The sequence below is a fragment of the Balaenoptera physalus genome (assembly GCF_965194825.1).
Source record: "Balaenoptera physalus genome assembly, chromosome: 10".
NCBI classification, from domain to species: domain Eukaryota; kingdom Metazoa; phylum Chordata; class Mammalia; order Artiodactyla; family Balaenopteridae; genus Balaenoptera; species Balaenoptera physalus.
The window spans coordinates 9,560,618-9,577,009 of record NC_138889.1 but is presented as its reverse complement, the minus strand read 5'-3'; the positions used below and the strand labels follow the sequence as shown (position 1 = coordinate 9,577,009).

Below are 16,392 nucleotides of genomic sequence, written 5' to 3'. Positions count from 1 at the left end.
CCCAGCCGGCCTCCCTCTTTATATTACACCTTCCGACCCCTAGACCTTTGCGACTTTTTAGAATAAAAATAGCAGTGGCTTAAAACAGGCCTGCCCAGCATTTGCAAAGAGGTGATTTACTGACAAAGCCTCCGCACCTTTTTATCTGTCCCTCTGCCCCACTGTTGCAGTCACCCCTCGGTGAACCAAACGCCCCAGGAAGCCCAGAGCAGAAAGCTCTTGAGATTAGGAATAACTAACCAGAGTGTCACCTGAGCAACTTTTCTGGGGCCAGGGTAATGAGAATTATTCAAATGCAATCATAAAAATGAGGCCAGCCAGGCAGGAATGGGGTGGGAGTGGGGGAGGAGTGGTGGTGGAGAGAAGGATTTCTTGCCAGTTTTAAGTTTCATAATTTCTGGGGAGTTCTCTTGGGGTCCACAGAAAATTTCACCTCATCTCCAGCCCCTGAGCCCAGAATGTCTTGAAACTCGGCCTCGGGTGTTTGCCGAGGAGGACTTGGCCTGGGGGGCGGGGGCAGGGTTCCCGAGCTCCTTGGGGGTCCGCCGCGTTCCTGTGTCCGAGGCAACCTCGCAGTCTGACGCTGTCTCTCCAGCGCTCTGCTGCCTCCCCGGCCGCTGGAGCAGGCCCGCGCCCGGCGTCTGAGAAAAGCCTCCAGCAGAGGGAGACACTCCAGCGGCTGCTCCGACTTGGAAGCGGCCGGGGCCGGGAGGGGGGCGGTGAGGGGGTGGGGAGAAAGGGGGAGTGAGGAGAGGGGAGGTGTGTGAAGGGGGGGGGGGGCTCCGGGGGGCGGGTCCCTGTGCCGCTGACGTCCCGAGCAGTGCTGGGAAGTATAGGCTGTGTTGTCACGCCGGTGTCAGTCTGATGAAGATTGGCATCAGGTAAGCTGTCATTCATTTCCATGTCAGAGACGCTTTTGCAGGCGGTGGCGGCGCGGCGGCGGCGGCGGCGGCTGCTGCTGCTGCTGCTGCGGGCGGCTGCCTCAGAGCGCGTGTGTTTTATTCCAGTCCCCAAGCCAGAGTATTATTCATTGCGACAGGGCAAGGAGGAGAGAGGGAGAGAGGGAGGCAGCAGGGAGGAGAGAGAGGGAGGCAGCAGGGAGGAGGGAGGCAGAGAGCAGCGAGGGACGGCGGGAGCGTGCAGAGAAGCTGGGGAAGCGCCGGGAGAGCGCGGAGCGAAGCAGCGCGAGTGGCGGCGAGGCCGGGGAAGGAGGCGGCCGGAGCCGCGCGGCCCGCCCGCGCCCGGGCCCGGCCAGCGCGCAGCCCCGCCGCCGCCGCCGCCGCCGCCTCGCCCCGCTCGGGCCGGTGGCCGGGCGCGCATTGTCCACGGGTGCCAGGAGCTGGGCTGCCGACTCGGACCGCCGCGGGCCCAAGACACCGTAGCGGGCGGGCGGGGAGCTGCGAGCTGGGAGCGCCGGGGACCCGAGTAGGGACGTGCGCGCGGGCCGGAGCCCCGGTGCGGGCAGCTCGGGGCTGGGCGCTCCGCGGGCGAGGCTGGGAGCGGCGGGCCGGCTCCAGGTTCGCTTTCTTTCTCCCGGCTTCGGGCGCCCTTTGGGCCGGAGCTGCTCTGCGCCAGCAGCTTGGAGCTGCCTTCGAGCGGCTGGAAGCGGGAGCAGCCCCAGACTCGGGCCGGGTGCCTGGAGTCCGGGAGCCGCGGCCGCGTCCCGCCAGGCCTGGGGAGCCAGGGTGGGTGGGGGTTTGCAGGCGGATCCGTGGGGAGAGCGGAGCACAAGCTGTGGGCCAGGCAAGCTGGGATCGCAGGGGCCGGGCTCAGGGACCCTACCCGCGGGAGGAGCAATAATTTGTAGGGTTACTGGCTTTCCGCGGATTGTTGGGTGTCTTTGGCGAGGTGTGGGGAGGCGCAGGGGCCCTCGGCGAGATTCGGGAATAGGGAGCCCTCCTGGCTCTAGAACGGGAGCATGAGTTCGTAAGAGGGGGGGCGGAAGGAAAGCGCCCCAAAGCAGAGAGCCGAGGGGGATGGGGCAGGGTCCCGAGTCTGCCGCGCAAAGTTTGCGTTTCTTTCGGGTTAGGCGTGCGGGGCTCTCCCGACTCTAGATCCTGAGGAAGGAACGAGCAAAGCGTGCAGCCTTTTCCGGGGGCTCTCAGCGGGAGAGCCCGAGGTTCCGGCGCGGTGGGGAGAGCCCGGCTAGGACTGGGAGTGGGACGGGGGGTGGGTGGTGGTTGTGCATTAGGGCTGGGCTTCAGGGCCAGGCTAGAGTTTGGGATTTTAAGAACCGAGCTGTTTTCAGAAGCGGGATCGAAGGGCCGCTCAGTAGCTTAGGGATCGAATCTATACCCCGGCCAGAGCAGCGGGGGTGGGGGGTGGGGGTGGTTCTGGAGTTAGGGGCACGGGGTTACATCTGAGGCTGGAATCGGAGGAACTGGTGGCGTTTTTAGGATTTAGCCAGGGGTTCACGGCTTTGGTGGTGGGGTGGGTGGGTTGAAGCTGTTGGAATTTGGGGAGGGTCGCGCGCGCGACTCCCCACGCTAAGTGGGTTGAAAAGCGTTTAGGTAGGCGATGAAAGTAGTTGATAGGAGCCATGGCAGGCGAGTCCCGAATTCCTGCTGCTTCTCCCCAAAAGCGGATCTGGAGGAAAGGACTTAAGGCGCGCAGGACCCGGCCCTAGGAGAAGGATTCCGGGAAGCGGACAAATCGAAGGGATGTTCTGGACGAAGCGACGGGGTAGCCTCGCAGGGCTCGGGGTGGATCCGAGGACCCGACCCTGGCGGCTCGGCGGGCTCCGGAAGCCACTTCGGGTGTGCGGGCGCAGCGCGGCCGGGCGGATGCGGTGGCCCGCAGGGGCCGCGGCCTGCGCGGGGGGCGCTAGCAGCGAGGCGTCAGGCCGGGCCCTGGGAGTCCGGGCTGCGGCCGAGGGCAGGGCGGGCTCTGGAGCCCTGACCGGAGCCGCCAGCTGTTGACCCGCAGGCGCTGTCTGCACTTCTCCCAGGCCCGGCCCGGAAGCCCACAAGCCGGGCCGCCGGTGCGACGTTCCGCCTGGGAAAGGGGCGAACTCGGAGTCCCTTGTCTTTACCCCACTTGTCCCGGGACTCCTCCAGCGTGTTGAAATATTTTCCAACTAGTGGAAACCGAAAGCTTAGCATTTTAGGCAAATTTAGACTATTTCCTCCTCCCCAAATCTGAGAAAATGATGGTGTCCAAACACGAGCTATATTGCGCAAAGCCTTAGTCCCTAGCCCTCCTGCCTGCCCTGCCATTCTGGCCTTCTCGAGGCTTCAGGAACTCGGGGGGAAGGTAGGGAGGGTCTCCAGTCTTTGGGCTCGTGATCTTCCATTTGAGCTGCACCCCGCTTGGCTCCGGCCTAGCTCGGCGGTGGGAGAGAAGTCCCGACTCGGGAGGGAGGTTATCCCTCGGGCCGCTAGGGAAGCAGAGTGTGTTGGCGGGGGAGGGGGGGGTGAACGGGAGGAAGATTTGCAATTTCTCCTTTGCAGTCGCGAACCCGCCCTCCCAGCCCTCCGCAGCCCTCGCACCCCTCTCTGGGGCAGCCAGACGGCGCTTCCGGGACGCCGAAGGCTCGCGACCCACGAGTGGCCGCGGCGGCCCGGGGCGCGGCGACCGCCCAGCGGCGGAGCTCCGAGGCTGTTGTTTTGCAGGCTTGGAATTCGTGCGCACTCTCTCCCGCCGAGAGCCTGAGGGCGGGAGGGAGCCGTGACCCCACGGAGACTCCCCGGTCACCGCCTCCCCTTTGTGAGCGCTAAAGGCATGCAAGCCCAGAGAAAGAGAAGCTGCTCAGAATAAGGGGCAGGGGGTTACCGGAGGGAGATGGGCCCGGCCACCGCTCACAGTAAAATGCCTTGTGCAAATTGCACTGAAGTGTACCCAACTTGAGACTGGCTGTTTTATGATCCTTTCTGGGAGTTTACTGCTCTCTGCTTTTAAGTCTGTAGATTGTTTTAAGTTAATGAAAGTGCTGCTTTCAAAAAGGGCTTTTATTGTGCAGCGCTGGCAATCCAGTACCTCCCCTTTACTCTTCCAAAATGGGCCTGTTTAAAAAGAGGGAGCGTCCTGGAGTTCCCACATGGACAGAGCTTGGGGGAGGAGGCTGTATGACAACGAGGATTAATAAAAATCAATGTCCAAGTCATTCGGAAAGACGAGTTCACTTCTTTTCCAGTCCAGTGCCATCTGTACATTCCTGTATTGCCTTTTGGACTTTTCACTGAGTCTGATTTTAAATGTTGCTTGGTGCCTCCCCCTGACACCCCCTCTCTACATTGCTTTATGTAGGTCTGACCCTGTTCAATTAAACTCAAACTGGATTTTAGGCTTTCAACTGGCTGCCCATTCAAACTGCAACTAAAATATTTACTCAGGACTGGGGGAGGGGCTTTGCCTTGCATTCAGTGAGATAGATGTGTTAAAAATGTCAGGGAGAAAGGCTGGGAACCTTGAGAAGAAACATGGAAGGCTTTTTCCTTTTTCAATTGATTTGGCGCAAAAGGTGAGATGACAAGGTTTTTAACTAGGTCCTAACACAGAAACTGCAGTGGGGCTGGGCTGTGGCTTTGACCGCATGTCATAACCATTTAAACTGTGGTTAGTTGTTCAAAGCTCAAAGCTTCTCCAAGCTGGGTTTCATTAACTCTACACCAGTTGCCTGGAAGTTCAGTAGCAATAAATTGTATAAACACATTTGAAGTAAGTTAGTGATGAAATAAGGAGAATTACTGTCTTGTGAGTGGAGAATCCTGAATTCACGGAGTTCTAGCCTAACTGGAAACATACCTCCTCTCCCTTGGCCTTGAGGTTTATGGGTGCACCAGAGTGTGTGTTAAATTTCTTTCTGCTATGTCCATCTCCAACCTGGGGCTGTAACTCATTAGGGACCAAGGCTTGCCTAGAAAGCAAAAAAGGCTGGGTTTTAAAGGGCTCTCTATTAGCCTGGTTTAGAAACCAAACCAAACCCCTCAACCTGACTTCCTTACCCTGGGTGAATACAGTGTGCAACAGAAACAGCAGCAGAGAAGGCCAAATTAGATTTTTAAAGGTTAGCAGCTTAATAATACTGTGTTGTTAGCAACTGAATTTGTTTTTATTAAAGAAACAACCTATAAAATTTATAGGCCTCCAACATGTTGCAAGATTTCCTTGCTATTTATTTAGCGCCCCCGCCCCGAAATTCTATCTCCAATTTCAAACTTTTGTTCCCCATTTATTTAATTTGGAGCACATTTTCTAAATTAGCTCGCGGAAGGTGAGAAATGCTGTTATAAGTTTTCCTTTTTCCTGTGGCACCAGGACAGCGATGCTGTAAGATATATATAAATGTGTGATGCAATTGCCTGAGGTGCTGGCATGTGAAGCAAAGTGTCTGGATCAAACAAAATGCAGATCAGAGTATGGAGAGGGTGAAAATGATGCCACAGAGGAAGTTACATGGGAAGTGAAATCATCATGAGCCACCATTAGCCTTGATTCTAGCCAACACAACAGGCTTTGTATAAAACACTTCACATGAGATCCGTGACTTATTGAAGATTGAATTATGTTGAGAAGCAGAATTTAGAAGGAAGAGTTGCACTGGCTGGGTTCCGTCCAGGCTGCATGGCCAGGCTTGTTGTGATGGGGATCTGCTAATTTAATTAAATCTAATACCTGGTGGGAAAGGGAGGAAGGAGATAATCAAGGAGGGCAGGTCAGCATGCTGGGTAGTGTTTAGGCTGGAGTTTGGGGACCTGGCAGTTTTATACCCTGTTACTCTCTGGCTTCATGGCTACAGTGGGTCAGTTAGCTTCCTGATCTCGGTTTCTTCATCTGTAAAGTGGAATGTATCACATGAATTCCTCATTAGGCTCTGAGGAGTGACTGCTGCCTGAATCCTGCACTCTAAAGAATAAAGGAAATGGGAGAGAGGAGGCTTCTGAGCGGCAAAGTCATTTTCTTCATTGTGTTTTCTTGCCCTGCCTGGCCCCAGAGCCTTTCCCCACAACTCTCAGGAGTTCTTAGGCTTGGGTGAAGGGGCTAAACTCCTGCCTTTCTTATATCCTGGCATTTGAAGTCCCTGCTGTGATTCCAAAATGCACCTGCACTTTTCCAGGAGAGGCAATTAAGCTGGAGCTGGGGGAACCAGCATGTTTATTCCCAGCGGTGCTACCTGGACTACCTTTCATGCATCAGATGAACACAGAATCTGACTGGTCAGAAATGCGGCCTCTTCTCTTTATGTCACTGGGAAGAGGAGGCCACAGCCTGGACTGGTGTGTGACATCTGGTAGGGCTAGGGCCGGGGGGGATGGGCGTTGGTCTGGAGCTAGCCGCAGCTTGAACCTCACTTAGCAGTCTCCATTGCTGGCAGATCAAAGCAGATTCTGGGCCAGAAAGCCCGAGAAGTTACACCCGGCAGTTATACAAAAGTGTATATGCACTTGGAGCAGTTATACAAAAGTGTATACGCACTTGGAACCTCCTTCCGTTCCGGTGCCTGAGTTTTTAAAGTTATCCCTGATACTGGAGACAGGCTCCAGTGGAATGCTTGCCTTTAATTCTCCCTCATCGTTGGGGGGGACTTCTTGGGGTAATTTTTTCCTCCGCATATCCTTCTCCAGCAGTCTTGGGCAGCATCTTAATTTCCAGTCTGATCGGGGGTGAGAGCTGGGACACACAGGATGAGGGTGGAGGGAGTTGGAAGGCACAGTCCTTCTACTAGAGCTCGGCTTTTCCTCGGTCCTGATCCCCCAGGAGTGAGGAAGAACCAAGCCCTCGGGCAGCTCGGGAAGAGCTTGCTGCCAACGTGTTGTCTTGAGGGGGATCTGCTGTTTGGCTTGGATGGCTCACTGCAGGCCCTGCCTGCCTGGGTTTCTAATTACAAGAAGGACGGTTCTGCTAAGACCTATCTCAGTAAAAACACATCCCTGTGTGTAATAAGAAACCCTAAACCAGGCAGGATATTTTAAAACTGAAGCAATGAAGATTAGATTAAGTCTCCGCCAAACAGCTTCGTTCTTAAATTATTTTTGGCTGGAATGTGGAGAAAAGCGGCTAGCCCTAGGGCCCAGAGCAGACTCTGGAGGGTTCAGATGGGGCCGGAGTCGGTGGTGTAACTGTTAGTTTCTCTGCTCAATAGGAATGTGGCCAATTTCAGTACAGCTCAGTCAAGGCAGTGGGGTGCCTGGTGGGGGAGGAGGGTCAGACCCAAAGGGGCCAGAGAGTGGCCCCGAATCAGCAGGTCACAGGGCACTGAGAACCTTTTAAATCCCTCACATCGTCCAGCCTTTTGTGTTCAGCTTATGCTTCTACCTCCCCCCCCCCACAATCCCCCGCCAGCCCCATCCCATGCCTAGTTAACCCAGCCATCCACCACGTGGCCTTTGGAGGATCCTTAGTTTATTGGATTATTTTTCTGGGTGGAGAGAGGAACTAACAGTTGTCCAAGATTCCTGGAAATAGAGTAACCAGTAACCTGGCATCAGGATCCCTTGCTCTGTCCTGCTAGGGAGATGCAGCGTGGTATCCATTCATTCCTTTGTTCCTTCGTTCAGCAAATATGTAGAGAGTGTCTCCTCTGTGCCTGGCACAGTCCTAGGTGTTGAGGATACAGCAGCAAAAGCAAACGGAACAAACACATGTAACCACCAAGTCCCTGTCCTCACGGAGCCCGCGCGCTGCGACAAGTACAGAGTGTGGGCTTAGCATCAGATAAAACCCGCACTGAAAGTCTTCTTCTACTAGTTACTGATCGTGTGGATTTAGACAAGTTGCTTAACATCTTTGATCCAGTTCCCTCATCTGTAAAGTGGGAAATAAAAGCACGTAGCTCATAGGATTGTGGAGAGAGTGTCTGGAAAGTGCGAGCGCAGTGTCTGGCACCCAGGGCAGGCTCAGTGGGTTTCCTCTCCAGTTGGTGCATTATCCAGCCTCCCCTTCCCCCTGGCTTTCTCCTCCCCCAGGACATGGCCTAGGCCTTCCACAGGTTACTGGCACATCAGCAAGTGTTGAACAAACAGCCGTGTGCTGCGCACTGCACACAGACTTCGGACAGGGACACAGACCCGGTCCTCAGGGACTGTGCAATTTGGGCGAGGACAAACTTACACACAAACGCATGAGAGATGCTGTGCACACGCACTGAGGCGGAAAGAAAAGAAGGCAGAAATCAATCGTTAACCAAAGGAGGCAGAAGTGGGATGGGAGGCTGCCGAGTGATGGGGACAGAGTGGAGGTGAGCTCTCAACGGGGCTGGAGGGGGAGGGGCGAACATGAGACTGTCCAGGTCAAGGTGCTCTGGTGCTGTCATGGCGATGGCTGGGGGGCAGCGTGAAGAGTTCAGCCTCCTCTGACCACAGCCACGGGGACAGAAGGGTCACCACTGCCTCAGGAGAGCCTCCCAGACCTCCCTGTTGGAGGTGGGCTGCTTTCACACAGTGACCTTTCAATGCGTAGAACTTAGGCTTATGATTTAGTGCAGGAGGCCGACCAACTCATTTAATTCCTGACTGTGATACCCCTCTCTCACCTACTATCCCTGCTCTTCCTAAGCCGAGAGAGCAGAGACTGTAGGCCCACACCCGGCCCTCTCGGGGGCTGCGAAGCTGACCGATGTCGGAGCGGTTGGGATGTGGAGAACAGGGATTCGGACTGGGGATCAAGGACAGTGGATTCTGCTCCAGACTTGGCCACTGACTTGCTGTGTGACCTACAACACGTGACTGACCTCTGGATGTCAGTTTCTTCAGCCGTCCGAGGAGCTGGAACTTGCTCTCAGAGGCCCCCTTCAGCCCAGAGTTCCGTGATTTTGTGTTTCCTCAAATTGGATTGGTTCACGAACAGACAGTCGTTGGAACCCCCATCCAACCACAAAACCAACAAGTATCATGACGGCATACAGCCGCCAAGGCACGGATTGTGAGGGCTTGGCCCTCGGGTGCCCTTGTGTTGTAGGGTCTCTCAAGACAGTGGGGAGTTGGCCTTGACTTGACCGATGGCCTTCCCAGGGCAAATGGGCAAGTCTAGCAGTAGGGGCGGCTCCACAAGGGCAGCATTTTGTCTGAAGACTCACTGGCTTTTTCATAAAAAGCATCGTTTGCTTCTTTTGTTGAGACGGTGTGGTGTTGGGAGAAGGAACACTGGCTTTGGAGTCACATTCTTGGTTCTGACCCTCGTTCTACTACGACTAAGCTGTGTGTCCTTGGGCACATTGCTGAACCTCTCTGAGCCTCAGTTTTCTTACCTACTTAGGATAGTAATATTATGGAGCACACAGGACCGTTGTGAACACTCTAGAAGAAAGTATCTGTAAGTGCTCATGGTGAATATTGGTTTTCTTTCCTAATAAAGAACATTCTCGTGCGCTCTCTCTTTTGAGCCTCTCAACATTGTGAAGTAGGTGAAGTGTGAAGCAGTTGTTGTATCACTTTACGAGTGGAAGGAACCTGGGCTCAGAGAATGGCTGAAGCGGCAGGTCCAGGTTGGCAAACTCTGCAGAGACCTACGGGCTGTTACGGAAACCCAAACCTAGAAGATCTATTTTTTTCACTTCCACAAAGCTTTTGGTTACGGGAGGGCTGGGCTGGTCAGCACAGAGAGGAGGAGGTGGGTTTCGGGCAGGGAGGTGGGGTAGTGGCAGTGGGGCATGGTGGCAGAGCTGCAGGGCCATCTCCCTGCCTCCATCTGCTACCCAGGCTGCAAGCCGGCCCACAGCCGGGGCGAAGAGAGTGTCCTGGGGCTATACCCGTGGTCCTCTGGCTCTCCATCCTGACAGACACCAGGGAACACTGAGCCCATTTTTGGCAGGGCCTGCTGACTCCGAGTAGGCTGAGTCCAGGGTGGCGCAGGGGGTCCGTGATGGAGCAGGGGGAGTGAGCCCCCCCCCCCCAGAGGTCCCTCTCACAGTCCTCACTCCGTGGTCCCTTGTCACTGAGTACTGCTCTATTCCCAGGCCTGTGCTAAGCCGGGAGTCCAGAGCTGTCCCCGCCCTTTCTCAGGTGAGGCCCTGCTCTGTGTGGATTGTGAGTTCAATTCCAGATCAGAGGCAGAGAGAAGCAGCCCAGAGAGACTCCGGCTGTGCTCCCAGGGCCTCGTGGTGACAGGTGCTTGTTCTCACTCCCGAGCCCTCCCTGGTGGTCCTTCCATCCGTCAACGAGCGGGGCCTGAGCCCACTATTCAATGAATGCCCAGCTGTGTGCCGTATGGGACTCGGGGCCTCTCCCGTGTGACCTCTGACACATCTCTTAACTTCTCTTGATCTTAGCACCCTCATTTTGTACAAGGAAGAGGTTAGATGAGATTATCTGCAAGGCCCCTTCGGGATCTACTATTCTGTGACTCTGTGGGCTATACGTGCTGAAGTGTGTGCTCCAGACCACCAGGCACCTGGGTCAGGAAAAGGTGGTGAGGCACCAGGGGACATTTGGCCCATAGTGGTAGGACTTGCCTAACTCTGAGTGAGCGAGGGGGTGGGGAGCGTAGATGTAATGGCAGCTGGGCCTCCCTTGTTTGGGTGCAGGGGCTGGGGGAGCTCCTGCTGAGGGGGGCCCTTTCTGAGTCCTGCAGTCTCCAGGAGGACCAGGGGGACAGAAATCAGGCAGGATAGCCCAGTGGTTTGGGAGCTCAAGTCTGCTGCTCTCCCGTGGCCTGGGTAGAAGTGGTGGTCTTGTTCTGCTGCCATGATGGGAGCCCGTCTCGCGGCCCCTCTCCTGCTAGGCCTCTCCCAGCTCTGGGAGGAGAGAGCTAGACACACAGTGGGGCGGCAGACCCCTGGGGACCCTCACGTGTGAGTATGATCTGGAGGAAAGCCAAAGAACTCGACAGGATTCCCCAGCCTTCTCTGGAGGCCATTCCCGGGGAAAGTGACTGTTCCTTGCACTGGCACAGCTCTCCTTGGGAAGGCACCCCGTTCATGAGAGCCTCTTAGTGGCAACAAGATGGGGGCGGGGTGCTACCTCCTGCTGACTCCCAGTTTGCTGGGAGAACCCCTTTCCAAGCTGGACATCTGGCCTCCTGGAATACTTTTCAAAGTCATTTCCATTGGCTTTGGAAGGGAGAGATGGAGAGAGAACTGCATTCGCGGGCTGTACTCTGGGCAGTGTCATTAGCTGCTGGCAGGGCTTTCTTTCTGCACAGAGTCGTGGTGCTGGCGGTGCTGCCTGACCACAGTGGGACTGGACCCTTCCAGGGTGGGAGGAGATGGGCTGCCACAGCTAGCACGTAGATCAAGGGAGGAAAAGGATTGTTCTTGAGCCCTGTGATTTCTGAGGAGCTGCACAAGGCCACAGAGGAATGGACACTCCTTCACCGGGTGCCGGCAGCTCTCACTCTTTATTTTATCCGGTCATCACCACGGACCCGAGAAAGCAAGCGAGGTTCAGAGGGGGTGAGAGAATTTACCCAAGGTCACGCAGCTGGTTCGGTGTCCACCTGGATCCGTGGTCTTTCTAGCCCAGTTCGCCGCCTGCTCTAGGGAGATGCGTGTTTGGGGGAAAGTTGCAGGATTGCTTGCTGCCTTCTTGCTCCATCTCCCTCCCACCCCAGACCCCGTGCTCCAGCTCATAGCAAGCTCAGTGTAAGATACAGGGCTGTGGCCTGGGCAGGTCATGGGTGATGAGATTGCAGTGTGACAAGGAGCACGACTGAGGCAGGCCGGTGCCAAACAAGCCAGAGCCTTGGGTTTGAGCCGTGACTCAGCCGTATGCTCACCGCGGGACCTTAAAAGCTGGCCCCACTGTCCTCCTCAGTAAATGGTGGTGACAGTGCCTCCTGCCAGGGCTGTGGGCCAAGCGAGTTAGTGGCCAAGGATGTGTTACGCACGGTATATAAACATAAGTGAAAGCGCCTACACTCTGCCTCCCATGTAACGTGTTGGGGAGAAAATTGGTTGTCACAGATTCTATTTCTTATTAGTTTGGAGTCGAGCGCACACACAAACACACACCACCTCTCGTGCTCACTCACAGAGTGATGACAACCTTGTTTAAGCGATTGAAAGCTGGCAGGATGGCCCGTCACGCCTGCCCCACGGCTGGGGTGTGAATGGCGCCCTCAGGTGGTTTTCCAGATTCTGGCATAGAGACAGACCTGAACTGTGTGCCTACTGTGTGCCAGTGGCTGTCCCATCTAGTCCAGTGCAGGGGCCATCTGGGGCCTGGTGTCGGGGGCTGGCCTCTGCCAGGTCCCGTCAGCCCGCACCAGGCCACGGGTTCCTCCCCATGGGTAGTAACATTCATTCTATAGATTTTCATTGAGCACTTTGTACATGTCAGACCTGGCGGAGGTGCTGGGGATGGGGATACGGCCGTGAACTAGGCAGACGGGCTCCCTGCTGGTAGAGTTCACAGTCTGCTGGGGGGAGATGGGCATTCAAGTTCTGCGGGTAATTAGTGAAACCATGATAAGAGGAGAAGTCCAAGAAGCCACGAGAGTATAGCCAGGGGGTGTACATCCTCTGGGGGTCTGGAGGGCATCCTGGGGACATGAGGTTCGGGCTGAAGTTTGCAGGGAGCTGGCGAGGATTCTAGTCACCATTGGCTGGCTTCACCTGACCTCATGCTCAGAGGAGACCCTTCCCAGAGAGAGAGCTGGCCAACCCCTCCATCCCTAGGGGCTCCTTTTCCATCCCAGGCGAGGGCAGAACAAGGCAGGAGAAAGACAGTGGGCACCAGAAACAGCCAGCCAGGGATTTTGCTCTCACCTGAGTTTCCTGTCCAGGCTGCTTCAAAGGGCACAGCTGATGCTGTTCCCACAAAGCCCCTTCCTCCCAACGCGTACTACTCCAGGGCAAAGCTTTCAGGAGGAGCCTTTAGAAAATGCAAGCATCCCTTGCCTGCTCTTCCAAAGTTAGGGCCCTGATCATATCCAGGGGTGCCTGGTGATGTTGATGTTCAAGACGTCTTACCTGAGTCTGATTTCTGGAAAGCCCTCATGGGCAGCAGCTGTGAGCTGGGGAGGAAGGCTCACCCTTCTTTCTTGGTACCGTCGGGAGGACTATATTTATTGGAAGATCTGGCCCCTTCCCTTGGAGGGGATGGAGTAAACCTCTTGACTTATTTCCTTGATGCAGTGGCTGAGGCCATGCCATCCTTTTGGAAACACTGGGAACAACTTATGAATATTTTGTAGTCTGGTACTTTGGAGGGGACAATGAGGAGAGGCAGGAGGGGTGGCCAGAGAGAGATTGATGGGCTTAAGTCACTAGGGCTGTAAATTCAAAGTTACACAGATGTGAAAAAAAAAGGTGCTTGTGAGGGAATAGCTGGTGGTACAGAATGGACCTTTGCCCGAGGCTTTGGCATCCCCCTGGGCTGGCAAAGTGTATCTGCCTTGGGGTTAGACAGGTAGGGGTTAAGCCCGGCTTCTGCCACAGGCTGGATGTGTGATCTTGGGCAATTTCCTAACCTCTTTGAGCCTGAGTTTCTTCCCTTTTGTGAAATGGGGAGGACAAAGGCTCTTTGCAGGGGTTCAATGAGCCTGGTCTAGTCTCCGGTACTAGGTGCTCAGGATGTGTGGGTTCCTTTCCCACCATTTCCTTCTCTCGACAGTGCTGGACACAGACCAAAGTTCCCCTTCAGGAGGCAGGAGGCAGTGGGTGCAGGGAGGCGTGGGCCTCTCTGGGGAGCACAGCTGGAGGCATGGATGGCAGAGCTGGCGAGACTTTCCTGAAGGTGGGGCGAGGAGAGTGGGGGGGAGGTGCAGTGCTCTGGGGCTCCTGGGATAACCAGGGCAGCATAGGTGGCCTCGGGAGGGCTGCAAAGCAGGGACTCTTTGAAACAGGGAATTGGGAGGATGGGAGGGAGGAATGAACACTTATGAAGTGTCTGCCATGTGCTTGACCTTGAGCTAGGTACTTTAGCACCCATTATGTGAGTTTATAAATTTAGAAGCATAGAATCTTTAAGTCTCAGAAATCTCAGAACTGGAAAGGAGATAAGACATCTATTCCAACGTCTGTATTTTATATATGGAGAAATTGAGGCTCAGAGAGGGCAGTAACTTGCCTAAGGTCACACAGGAAATCAGTGGCAAAGCTGGGTTAGAAACTGCCCAGGCCAGTGCCGTCGAGGCAGAGCAGAAAGAGCATAGACTTTGGAATTAGAAAGACTAGGTCTGACTATAGACATGCTTACAATATGACCTTGAGAAACTTACTTCCTGAGCTTAGTTCTCTCAGCTGTAAGATGGGATAGTAATTCTCAACTCAAGTGGCGGCCATGACAATGAAATGAGATAACCCAGATAAGTGCCCAATGTGGCATGGGGGCTCTGTGGGCTCAGGTCCTTTCCCCTCCCGGCCTACCCCCTCCCCACTTAGCTCAGGGCTCTGACCACGCCCACAGGGCCTCCAAAGAGCCCTGAGCTGGTCTGGCCTTGTGCCTCCAGGGTGCCAATAACCTGGAGGCCTGGGGCACTCATTCATTTTCTCATTCAGTTATTCTTCCAGTATTTATTGGGTACCTTGAGTGTGTGCCAAGCGTTGTCTTGGTGCCTGGCCTAGAAAGGAGCAAAAATAGTCATAGCCTCTATCCTGATAGAGTTTACAGGGGGATGGAGAAGAGAGGCATTAGTTAAAAAAAAAAAGTCATACAAATAAATTTGAGAAACCATGTGTAACAAGAGCTTTGAAGGGAAGAACATGAAACTATGAGAGCATTTAAATAGGAGATTTTATTTAGAGAGAGCAGGGAAGGGTCTCTGTGGAAGAGAAGTTTGAGCTGAGACCTGAAGGGAGAGGAGGACATAAGTGAATAAAGAAGGAAGCAAAGAGTATTCCAGGGTGTGTGTGTGTGCGGGGGACAGTCGGTGTGAAGGCCCTGGGGAGAGAGGAGGGGGTTGATGGATGGCAAGGGGGATGGGGCAGACTGACAGGTCAGGAGGGACACCTTGGAAGAGCTTGGGAAAGAACCCAGGAGTCTGATCTGGACCAGGCAGCACCTTCAGGAGAGGCGGGACGACCCAGGCTGAGATTCTGGCTAAAGCTTGGCTATAGGCCTGGAAAGAGAAACAGAAACGAAAGTAATAATAATAAAAATCATAAAATCATAAATAGATTGCAGGTCTGTGGTGGAAAGGCGAAAAATGAACAAATTCATCATATAACTGAACAGTGTCAAATTCATTTATGTCGAAGCCTTAATGATATGGATGCACCATTGAGTAAAAGCCAGAGTCCAGTGGCTGAATTCCTACCTCCCCAGTCCAACTCCTCTCACTGTCTTCCTCCCTCGCTGCTCCAGCCGCCCTTACCCCGACCCCACCCCACCCCCCGACCACCTTGTGGTACCTGGAGGGGTCAGGCATGCTCCTCCCTCAGGGCTTTTGCACGGGCTGTTCCCTCTGCCTGGAGCTCTCTTTCCCAGGTATCTGCCTGACTCACTCCCTTGGTTTTTCCAGGTACCTGCTCTGATGTCATCCTCTCTCTGAGGCCTTCCCTGAAGGTCCTATCTAAAATGAAGTTCCTTTTCTCCCATCCCTGGCTCTCCCTACCCCCTTTATTTTTCTCCTGTAATTATCAGATTTTGTCTCTTCTTTTTCACTGCTGTAATCCAGAATAGTGCTTTTGCATATAGTGAAAGCCCAGTCAATGTTTGTGGAATGAATGAATGAATGAATGAATGAATGAGTGAGGGGAACTGATTGCATGAGAAATGATTTGCTAGGTTCATTCAAAGATGCTTTTTCCTTTCTCTGAAATGTCAGGATTGGGAGGAGCTAAGTCTTTGAACAACTCTCTAATTTAACAACTGAGCAAACAGAGGCCCAGAGAAGTTAAGGGGCTTGTGAAAGATCACATAGAACAGAGCCAGGATGAGAACTGAGGCCTCTGGGATTCCCTCCAGGACTCTTTCTACAAAGTTTTGGCTTTTCTGTTTATGACACAGATCTTGGGGGATGAGAGGTTTGCTCTGTGGGCCTCCACTTCTGGGGGGTGGGTGGGGGATGGCCAGAGGGCCTTGACTTCCATGAATTCTGCTCCTGGGGTCACATGGCCTCAGGGGCCATAAGTTCATTCCAAAATCTCTGTTGCTTCTGCTTATCTCGCTGTGAGACATTTTGGGGTCGTTCTTGGGGGGTGTTGGTAAAGGTGGCCATTGGCCACTGACAGGCAGACATAATTCTCTCCCCAGAACTAGGAAGTAAAATGAATGGGCTGTCAGTCTTCTGCAAAGGCCAGTGCACAGGAAATTGTTGTATAGCTCTTATTTGGTGCAAGTCTGCCTAACATGGGGAATAATGCAAAGAAGCATGTTTCTGGCCCTGCGCTCCAGACACTTCCAGTCTAGCTAACTAGACTAGACTACTAACTAGCTAGGGAGACAATACTTTAGTAGCATCAGTATTAATATTTGAATAATAATAATAGCAAACATTCATTGAGTGCTTGCTACATACCACTCTTCTAAACACTTTACACCTTATAGTTCATTGACTTCTCATAACCACTCTTTG

General features: G+C 54.2%; 1 protein-coding gene across 3 annotated transcripts in view; it reads left to right on the top strand.

Moving 5' to 3' along the window:
* Positions 1-798: 798 nt before the first annotated feature.
* Positions 799-16,392, top strand: part of PKNOX2 (PBX/knotted 1 homeobox 2) — a 257,918-nt gene continuing 242,324 nt past the window's right edge. For all 3 annotated transcript variants that reach the window (XM_082475901.1, XM_082475905.1, XM_082475900.1), the window contains exon 1: positions 799-881. The gene's annotated coding sequence lies outside the window, so the exon portion shown is untranslated. The remainder of the gene's footprint in view (positions 882-16,392) is intronic.